Genomic DNA, 10529 nt, shown 5'->3' with positions numbered 1-10529 from the left:
TTGGAGCGTTGCAGCTACTGGCTTCCTTACTGAACAATAGCAAACAGGCTCTCCACCACCACCAAGAGCATCTCCCTCTGTGTCGTGGTTTACTCAGCCCATATACTGTACACTCTCACAACCAGCTGCTTTAGTGTGTCCTCTGTATATGGAGTGTACACACCCCCACACTTTTGAGTGGGACACTTGCAGAAAACTGTGTGAGCAGCACACCTTTGTTTGAGCAGCAGAGAAACCCCAAAGCACAGTGCCTTTACCTCTGTGATAGGCCAGTTGTCTATAAACCAAGCCCAGATCTACCATAAAAAGAGATTACGACAGGAAATGCAGTAATACAAGTAGGTCAGACACCCTTATGAACTGAAAGAAGTACATTCAATTACAATTTTACCATGACTCAGCAGCATCATTTAAAAAACAGGACTGAGCAGTAATAAGCCGTATTTCTAGAACTGGAAAGAGGCTCCTTTTAGCAAACAAATTCAGTCCGATTCTAGTTTTCCATCTTTCTACCAAACTCCAAACCCCTACAATATTTATTTTGGCTTTTAGTTATTGGTATTTACAATGTGATTGGGGTTTTCACAATAAAATGTCCATACAGTGACAAACTAGAAACTTGATCATTTCATTTACTTTGAAGGAATTTCCACTGAATGAAAAGGAAGATAATAGAGGGTGGGGACTTATTTCCATACCAAAAATAAAACGCAGTATTGCTGACTTTGCAAGTTGAGTGTTTTTGGCACAGGAAGGAAGCAATGCCAGCTCTTTATAAAGTGGTACCCCAGGGGTACAACAGATTAATATGACCAACCAATGAGACGTTTACAGAAACTGGAGAGAAAAGATTCAGACACGCGATCTTTGTATTTAATTTTTTATTTTTATTGATAAAATACAAGCATATTTAAATGTGCAAAAATAATATTTAGGAAAAAATGCAGGTCATGCAGCATTACATTAATTTTGAGTCAGATGACAGCACACGTCACACAAATGCTAATGCAGGCAGTCAGGCACCCACCTCTACAGACACATTTATAATAGGGTGCATTCAATAAACACCCTTTTATTTATTGATGGATCTTCTTAGATGTAGCTCTATCAATGGCCTGAAGTATGACTTGGCAATAATAACAATAAACAATTACTTACCTTTAATTTCTGAAGCCAGTAGCAGAGTGTGTCCTGACAAGCATTACAGTACAGCAGCAATGTGGCTACCCCAACTACCCACAATTATCGCATCTTGGAGACCAGATTTAAAAGACTCCTCAGAAACAGACAAGGGAAGACTATGTCTTTTCCTGCACTGAAATTACTAAGCCCCTTAATGCTGGGTGGAGATTCCCTTAAAGTGTCAGAGGTCACTATATCCAAGTGAGAGACTGGTTTACTTTGCTGTTACACTGTTTTTTCCCAGTATCCTTGTACTAGTAACAGAGTTTGGTCACTTGCCCATTAAGGTAAAACTCTGCTAGTCCCCCAATGGCACAGTTCCAAGACTCATAAGTGATTGATCAATCATGATCGAAATAATTATTATTTACTTTTTTCAAGTAAAAAAGAAAAATCTAATCTCTCTGGCCAAAGAAGTATAATTGTACAGACACGTCAGGAAGACAGCTTGCAGATAATCCAGTTTCCTGTCTTACCTGTATTGGTGTGTAAGTCCACTCCTTTAACACTCAGCCGCCGTTAGACAGGCCCTCCTAATTGTACACATGCATTTCGAGGGCCAGAGCTGTGCGCTAACCTGCAGTTTTCAGGACCTTCTTGACCTTGGCGTGACAAGGATGTCTGATCCACACCTTGCAAACGGTCAGGAGAGAAAGGCCAGCCTGGGGTCACTGGCCAGCAGTGGCTCAGCCCAAAGCAGGGGTGAGACAGAGTCGGAGCTCTCTCAGGCTGTCGGAGACAACTTCTGCGCTGGGACGAGCCATCACCCAACTACCAACCATTGACGCTGTGTTTCTACAACAAAAACAACAGAAAACGGTGCATTAACAGGGCACTGCCCTCTGTCTTGGTTAGCCTGTAGACACAGGGAAAGGACATGTCTTTGTGCAGAGTAAAAATGCATTGACTGTAAATATATATGCAAAGTTTATTCCTCTACATATAAATTGAAAATACAGGCCTGACGCACTTATACTGCCACAATATTCATGAACGCAAAGAGAAGCAGCATCGCTGTCAGGTGAGCATGTGTGCGGCGTGTGTCCATGCTGCTCTGTTGTTTACGTCTGGGCCGGGGAACAGGCAGCAGGCAGCCCTTATCAGCTGGGGAGGTCAGGCAGCGATGACCCCGAGACTGCAGCCAGACACCGGTCATGAGCAGGGCTGTCTGGGCACTCTCACTGACCCCTGGGCTGTGAGGACGGAGGTGGGTGGGGCTGGGGGTTGGGGCTGTGGTGATCAGACAGATCTCGCCTTTGGGATTCATATCTGGATGCGCTCTGTGTCCCACGGACGTCACCTCTCATTGGGAAACATGGAGGCTCTCGGTCATATTTTCCACCCACACCAGGGTGATACAGTTGATAAGACAGTGCTGTTTTCACTGCCACACCTCTGCGTCAGAATGAGTAAAGTCAGATGTAGCAAGAGATTTGCAATAATCCTGCCTAGCCATTAAAATTGCTCGATCAGGTCAGAACAACATTGCTTTTGTAAAAATTTTCAATTTGATCTTTAATCAGACGGTCATGGAAATGTTCTACGTTGCAATGATATTGCTGCAAAAAGAAATTGTGGTTTCTCAAATTAAAAAAGGAAAATCCGGAGAGCTGTGCATTAGATAATAAACAGACTATGATTTAATTCGTTATGTTGCCTGCACCTCCACTGGGTACCTGAAGTGAGCTATTTCAAACACAGTTTGCAACATATTTCCGACCGTGCGCACCTCAAGACAGCGGCACTTAAATTGTTTTTTTGCAAGGCCATTTCCTGCGGAATGGGCCAACCGAGACTTGTTCAGAGTCTAAAATAGAGGTGAAGATTAGTTAAAAAAATCTTAATATCTGACCCTTGGACTTCTACTCTTTTCTCTTTGCCCGGCTGGGTTGAGTCCTGTTCCGCTGCAGCTGAACACCAGGAGTGACAGCCACGCAGATCTGTGCAACGCCAGCAGACAGGCTGGCGAATTGTCGCAAATGTCATGCAACATGATTTATTAGCATTTTAGATTGGAGGGAGAGGGGGAGGAGGTAGACAGTGCCCCATTCAGGACAGGACAGCTTGGGAGATGGTACGCCACAGTCTGCTGACTGGAAGCCCTGGTGATGCCTAATAAATTCAGGGCTTGGCTGTGTGTTGGGGTGTTGGGGGGGGGGGGGGAGTCTGGGACACTGAAAAAGCCAAAAGGGGAGGTTTGGTGTATGTGTGTTTCTGGTGGGGGGGGGGGGGGTTTGAAGGGGGATTTCTAAATGTCTGAATGTTCATTTTCAGACAGCTGTTGTCTGTTGTCCCATTAAGGTTTGGGACAGAGATGGGAAAGAGATGGGGGCGTCAGTGTTTAACCCTTTGTATTCTGATGCTCCGGGGCCCCGTTTATTTAAGAGGAGTTGTCTGATGAATACTAATGATGTGCTGTCCAGACATAACTTATAAACATGTGCTGAAAGGGGTGGCACCTAGCTGTGCCTAAAGGAAAAAGTGTGCAATCATGTAGATTGGGATAACCCAGTTATTGTACAAGGATCACTGTACAATTTATACATTTAAGACATTTGAACTGCTTTCTTTTTTTCCTTTCCGGAGAGAGTAAATTATGGTTACATCTTCTAAATTTGTCGTGGATGAAAATGGTAGGAGTCATGGAAAACTTTAGAGACCTATCAAATATTGTACATTTTTTTTCTTTGCAGACAATGTGGCCCAGGAATTACTGAGTAGTACCACAGCTGGAGTAGAGCAGTTATACAGCGTTCTTATAACTATATTTTTCTTTTGAAGTGAGTGGGTTTACACAGTCCAGGTCATTTAATTACATATAAAAATCACACTCTTTATTCCTAGATATTTAGGGATTAAAATTATAATGGAAGGACAAAATAGCTCCGTTTGGATTTTTAATAACTGCATCTTTGCTAGTAAAAGTGGTGTTTTTAAAATATATTTATTTTTAAAACAAAAATACTAGTCACTGGACTTTTGTCATTTTTAATAAAACAAACTACATAAATTACATGTTCGAAGACTGCTGTTTATTATTTTCTTAATTTTGTTTATGTTTGTTTTTCTTAAACCTTTTTTTGGTTAAACTTTGCTTTTTGTACTTTTATTACTTTATATATTAAAAGGCAAAATGCATTGATCTAAATTTTAAAAAGCAGCACAATGACATTTGATTTTACATTCTATGCGATATATTACATTTGTAACATGTTACTTTTTCTAGTCAGACCAATGAGATTTATAAACTGCCCAGAGTGAAACATTCAGGAACTGAAGGAACAAGCTTTATTTTGCTAGCAGGTGAACGATGTGTTTAGAAAGCGTGGCCCCAAAATATAGCTGCACAATTAAGAAAGAGAGAAAATTAAAGGCACAACAGTGAATAAATCATTTTTCAGTCTAGAGTCAGCTAAATAGTTACGTGAGAGAACTATGGGTTGAAAATTGAATGCAAAGACAGGCCTTTGAGTCAGTGGAAAGGGTCATGGTCATCCTTGCTGACACGATCATGAGGGTAACGAAGAGCCCTGACACTGGAGCAGGAGGAAAGCCCACCTCCTCTCCTGACTGCGGCTCTGCCCGGGTTCCGATCTGCTTTGTCCCACGGAGGAGCTGAGTGTGAGAGTGAGTGGGAGCTGCCAGGACCACGGGGTCTGGAGCCCCCCTCTCTATATTGTGTCTGCCCAACAAAGACGTAGCCCCTCATTAAAAATCCATGTCATTGGATCAGCCCTCGTGTGAGCCAAGTGAATCTTCTCCGCTGTAAGTGACCATGACCAAGCCCTGAATGAGGCACTGGGGCTGGGTTTGCCAATACAGCGCAATACGGGCCCCCCTCCAGTCCATGGGCACCACCTCCTCACAGTGGGTGGGCTACTTAGCCATTGTTCAGCTGTTAGCTGATGCCGTCGTAAAGAAAAAAAAGGCCCTTTTATAGACTCTGTTAAGCAAACCGCATCCTGCAGCTCCTGGAGTTTGTACTTTGTTGCCCGGGAAGAAAGGAAAACAAACAAACAAGCCAGAGATGACAAAAAAAAACGACCGCAGGAAAAACTCAATTGAGCAGAACGGAATTTAACAAGCAACAACAACACAACACAACACAACAAGCCGTTAGCTTCTTCCCGTTAACTGTCCACTCTCAGCTCTTGAAAAGATGTGAATCAAAGGGGGTAGTTCTGTTCCCCGGCGGTCTTTCCCCCAGACCCTCTGTGCTTTGCGAGTTTGCACTGTGCATGCGGTCTTCTCATGACACCGCAAATCCAAAAGAGGTGGTGAGGCACTGAGATTGGAAAGCCCCCAGATTAAGAAGGACACTGCACTACTGGCAGGAACGCTCATTTCCCAGGACACCACTGAAACTCACGCCAGAGAGCAGCTGACCGAAGGGCTGCAGACACAAGAAAATAAGAAAGGTTGAAAATAAGAGGGATGCCATTCAAGTCATCCACCTTGCATGATTGAGAAGTAGAAGGTTGCTATGCAGTTGGGACCCTATGGAATGAGATGCTCTTTTGTGATTTGAAGTCACACCAAGTACTGCACAGTCTAGACTCGGGGCTTCCAACGCCTTTGTTGTTGGGGATTAACTGGATTTGAACACAGATCACTGCGTCTAGATTTGTTTTAAGACAAGTTTGCTTTGCACGGGGCTTGTGGGATTGTGCACAGAGCTTTGTGCTTTGGCGGTTCTTGGAGGGCCGGTAGCTTCACCCCACTTTGTGGCGTGAAATCGGGAACAGACGTGCAGATCGGGAAAGACAGCTGACTTAACCAAACTCGGGGCTGCGAGGAGCTGGTGGTAAAGCAGATCTAGAAATCACACCTGAAGTGTCACCAGTCTTGCACAGGCACAGAGAGAGACTGTCGAGCGGAGGTTATTAATATTCTTCTGAATGCATGTATGCATGCTCAGCACTGCTTTAGAGAAATAGCAAAGATGGCCTTAGTGAGGGCTTAATGCTGCCCCCCCCATCCTCCGAGCGCAAACCTTCCCATCTCACCCCTACAGACTCAGAGCGAGGACCCCTGGAATCGTTGCTATAGCTGTCTAGTGTGAGTGCCTGACAGAAGGCAAGGTGGCATATGGCACAGTGTTAGTGATTACAGGGGATGAAGCCATTTTAAAATCATTAAAATTCATTTCTCAGAGATTTTCAGAAGGGCTGAGAGAGCTCCAGCTCACAGACACTGTCGGTCAGAATAGCACACACCCCCCCCTTCTTGCCAGTCCAACCCTTTTTCAGAACAAAAAAAAAAAAAGAGGCAAAAACACTCCCCTCCTTTAGAATTAACAGAAAAAGTCCTGCAGAGCTGCGGCCAGGAATTCGTTTGAATAAATTTACATATGGATTATGCTGTCTGGCTAGGAATCATCTGAAAAGAGAATTCGCAATGCAAACGATCATCATAAATAATAACAATAATTAAAATGACGATGAGGATTAGTGATACAAAACCCACAGGATGTGCTTTATTTTAAGAGACATGCTGGGTAGGAGGGACAGAACAAGCTGATGGTCCAGCTTTGGGCATATTTGTCATATCTGGAGCCTTCTTATTACGGTGCCACCCAACAGGCACAAGCAGGAGAGCATTTGTCCACGGGAACGGGGCTCGTTCTGTGCAGAGCCGTGTTACTGCACCGGAGCATGCGTCAGTCTGTGGGCACCCCTGTACCCTTGTCTCCGGCAGTCACTGCTGCGATATTGCAATTCCTGCTCTCTAGCAACCAGTGCACGCACTCACACGTGCACACAATCACACTCGTGCGTCCTTGCACAGCGCTGTTCCCAAACCCAGCCGCCTCTTTCTTCCCCTCTATCTTTCAAAGCATACGGGCAGATATTCCGAAACCCTTGTGCGAAGCAGATTTTGCAGAGGAGACGGAGATCTGGAGAGTGGGTGTGCCCGGGCCAAGCACAGAACACGGGTGAGCTGTGCTGACTGGGCCGTCCATCCTTCCCAGAGGTACTGTACAGCCAGGGGTTGTTGAAAAGGACCCCCTTCTTCATTCAGATGTTTAATTTGCACTAAACGTAATTCATTTCGCCACTGGGAAATGAAATAAAAATTAAAATCTTAATCCTTTCTCCTTCTAGGCTTCCAGGAGTTCCTATAGTGAGGGAACTTGTCAGATTTATGCAGTAATGTGTGTTTCCAACTGGGCAAGAGCCTGAGGATTAAGGTGAAGAGATCCTGCAGCTCCAGCAGTAGAGGTCCGTGGAGACAGTGGGCCAGCAGGAAAAGAGGGTGGGAGAGCTAATGTGTATTGCAGAGCCATGTGCCAAGCCTAACACAAAGACAAAACCTTTGCACTGAGAACCGTAGGCGAAGACTCTTGGGATAATCTCAGAACCACAGAAGTTCGTTACGATCTTTCCACAGACATCCTCCAACTGCATCACTTTCTGTATATAGGTTCCACACTGGTAAGAACTAGTGGGAAACCGGACCTCACTAAATGGACAGAACAGTAAAATGTCAGAACATCTGAATGAATTTGTTTACACTTACATATAAGAAACCAGAATTTACACATTTAGATCCTATGTCTATGTTGCATTTTGTTTTCCTCCTTTGCCTAAAATGACAAAACAAAAAGATATATCAGTTTTCTGATGAAGTGCCTGGCTTGACAATGTGTTACAGACAAGAGCTGAGAGCCAAGTGCGTTGTGGACAGAACAAAATGAGAGCAAATGATTAGCTGTTCTAAAGTGAGACTAAAATGACAAGTATAAATTAGAGTGTATGCAACCTTTATTTTGCATGTACTGTTTGTGCATGTGAGGTTAGAACATTAATTTACACATCAGAAGAAATCTGCTTACACTACACATTTTAAACACAGGCACAGTGTTTCTAGAAGTATCAGACATCCAGCAAGAGGGCAAATAAGCCCTTAATGCTACCTGGTCCTTAAACTGGGCTATCTTTTCCTCTTGCTGGTTTTTGAGGAACCTCACTGGAGTGCATGAAGTTTTTATTGCTGCTGAATGACATGCAAGATTCCTCGTCCTTACAAACAAGCTCTAATTAAGTCACTAAAATGACCTTGATCTTATTTAGTCATGCTCCAGACTAATGACTCGATTTTCATATTTTGTAACAGTGTCAGGTCCCTAGTCACCACGCAATTGGGTCAAATACATCAAAAAACAACAAAAAGCGCCTCTCTCAGATTTATCCCATCCCGTTTCACAACAGAAAGGAAAGGAAATCATCTGTTCAGGTGTACAAACGTCTCGGACTATAATTCCCAGTGAAAGAGGAAGGCGGAGAATGGAGGTCTGCAGGACAAAGTGCAGACTGAAATATTTAATGGGGAAAGAATGTGACATAAGACCAATTACGGGAGGGCTGATGCAGACTGTGTATGAAGAGAAAATCAAGACGGATCCTTCGAGTCTGATATTCTCAACTCGGAGCAGCGAAGCAAAGGAAGAAAAGAGCAGGGCGCCTGTGTCGGCCGGTGGCACCGGGACAGAGGGGGTTAAACCCCAGAAGGTATTGAGCACTGACCCCAGCTGAGCAGACACTTTGTGGACACGGCGATAGGGATTTAAGCAGTGGGTGGGTGGCAGAGGTAGGTGAGAGAATGGGGAGGGGGGGCAGGAGAGTGCCGTTACTGAGCTGTATTTCAGTGCAAGTTGAGCCGATTGAAGAGCGACACCAGGGCCCGGGGCCCAGAGGGGCTCCTTCAGTCAGCACAGCGCTGGGTCAGACAGGTCTATTGAGGCGGTGGTGGTAGAAGGGGAGGGTGTCTCTTTCAGCCGAACTAATGAAGCTTAAACACGGGTGAATAATGGAATCTACCAGAGGGTGGGAGGGTGTGCGCGGCATCCATTCACTCTCTTCCTTTCTTCGAAAACCCTCTCGCAAGCATTGAAGGCCCGCCTCTTAAAGGGATACCAATATCATTAGAAGACTCCGAAGTATTCTTCCTTCGTGCACGCAGGTACACATAGTATTGTAATAGTTCATTCCCATAATGTTGTTTTCTATCCCTACGCAGAGTTTGAGCTGCTAATTCATGACCTTGTGCTGCATTTAGCTTTTGTAATAAAGCATATTCAAAAACATTCCCGCTGTCTTCCTAACCTGCTGCTGAGGCAGAGGGTCGAGGAGGTACCTTGCTTCCTAAGTGCAGCCTGGACCTATATGATCTAGGGCCAGTGAATGCAACCTATTTGTTTTACAAAGCGGATCAAGGGGTCAGACCCGGCCAGCCTCTGCTGAACTTCAGCGACAGTCACTGACCCCATCCTACAGTACAATCCGTGTTGCTCCAGGTCAACGGTGAATGCGCTTCTAGATGCCGTCCAAAGTTTCCAACGATCTCTCTTCTGGCTTTTGGATCTGCTGGGCTTCACACCGCGAACGCTGGGAAAAGGAACTGTGGCTCAGAGTTGCACCAAAGCGCTGCTCGACTTTGGGTCGTGCTGGTTTGTGTTGTGCTGTTCATCAGCATGTGGCTCCTTCAGAAATCCTAGCCCTGGAGGGGAATTTTCCTACCCAGTTAGGCAGCTCTGCCTGCCTGCAACCTTGGACCGCGTCTCTTTACTTGTTGCAAGATTTGCCTCTTTGTCCCTGGGAGATCAGACGGTCCTCCTGTGACAGCCAGCGACACCATCCACACCTGCCATTTCACAAACTGCTCCTCAGCACACAAGGCACAATCTAAGGTTTCTTGTCACCTGCAGTCGCAGTGCTGAGCCACAGCGAGGCTCCCAATAACCCGCTGCACCAGTAACAAAACATGGCTGGTTTATGGACAATCATCTCTAAATGCCCTATTCTCACACAGCACAAGCTGATTTCTCAAACTTTTGTTTCTATCATATTGCATATTAAGCCAGCCTACAGACCAGCTCACACACCCCCTGTGACCTTATGATCTGCACCAGGAGATTTGTAACACAGGACTTTTTTGTCTCTGTGGAGGTTTTGACATTGTCTAAAATGAAAACGGGCCCGTGAAGGGTAAGCAGAGCCAACTGCATACCCTTGTTTGCTTTTAATAGTGGCGAATGAGCTTTTTAAAAGAGGTCCCACCTAGGCAGCTTAGGAAAAAAAAAGGCCAAATGAGAAGCTTAGGGAGTAAACGGGTGGTCCCGAGGGAGGGAGGTTATAAAAGTATGCACAAACGCATGGAAGAGTGTAACGGATTTGCACCTTGGAGAGACAGTGGGAGGTGGGGGTGCTGTGACCAGGCAGCGATGTCATAATCCAGAAAGCGGAGAGGGGAAGACACAGACAGCAAATTTGTAGTGTGTGTAGGGGGGGTGGCGGTGGCTTGGCTAGGGAGTGGTGAATGATGATGGCAATATCCCCTTATCCTCA

At 45.2% G+C, this 10529-nt stretch overlaps 1 long non-coding RNA gene across 3 annotated transcripts in view; it reads right to left on the bottom strand.

Annotated features, from left to right (window-relative positions):
• Positions 1–866: 866 nt before the first annotated feature.
• Positions 867–10529, bottom strand: part of LOC107079683 (uncharacterized) — a 62672-nt gene continuing 53009 nt past the window's right edge. For all 3 annotated transcript variants that reach the window (XR_001480616.2, XR_001480617.2, XR_001480615.2), the window contains one exon: positions 867–1977. This is a non-coding gene — a long non-coding RNA (uncharacterized lncRNA). The remainder of the gene's footprint in view (positions 1978–10529) is intronic.

The sequence above is a fragment of the Lepisosteus oculatus genome, chromosome 29 (assembly GCF_040954835.1).
Source record: "Lepisosteus oculatus isolate fLepOcu1 chromosome 29, fLepOcu1.hap2, whole genome shotgun sequence".
NCBI classification, from domain to species: Eukaryota; Metazoa; Chordata; class Actinopteri; order Semionotiformes; family Lepisosteidae; genus Lepisosteus; species Lepisosteus oculatus.
The sequence above is the reverse complement of the archived record's forward strand: the minus strand, read 5'-3'. Positions and strand labels throughout refer to the sequence as shown.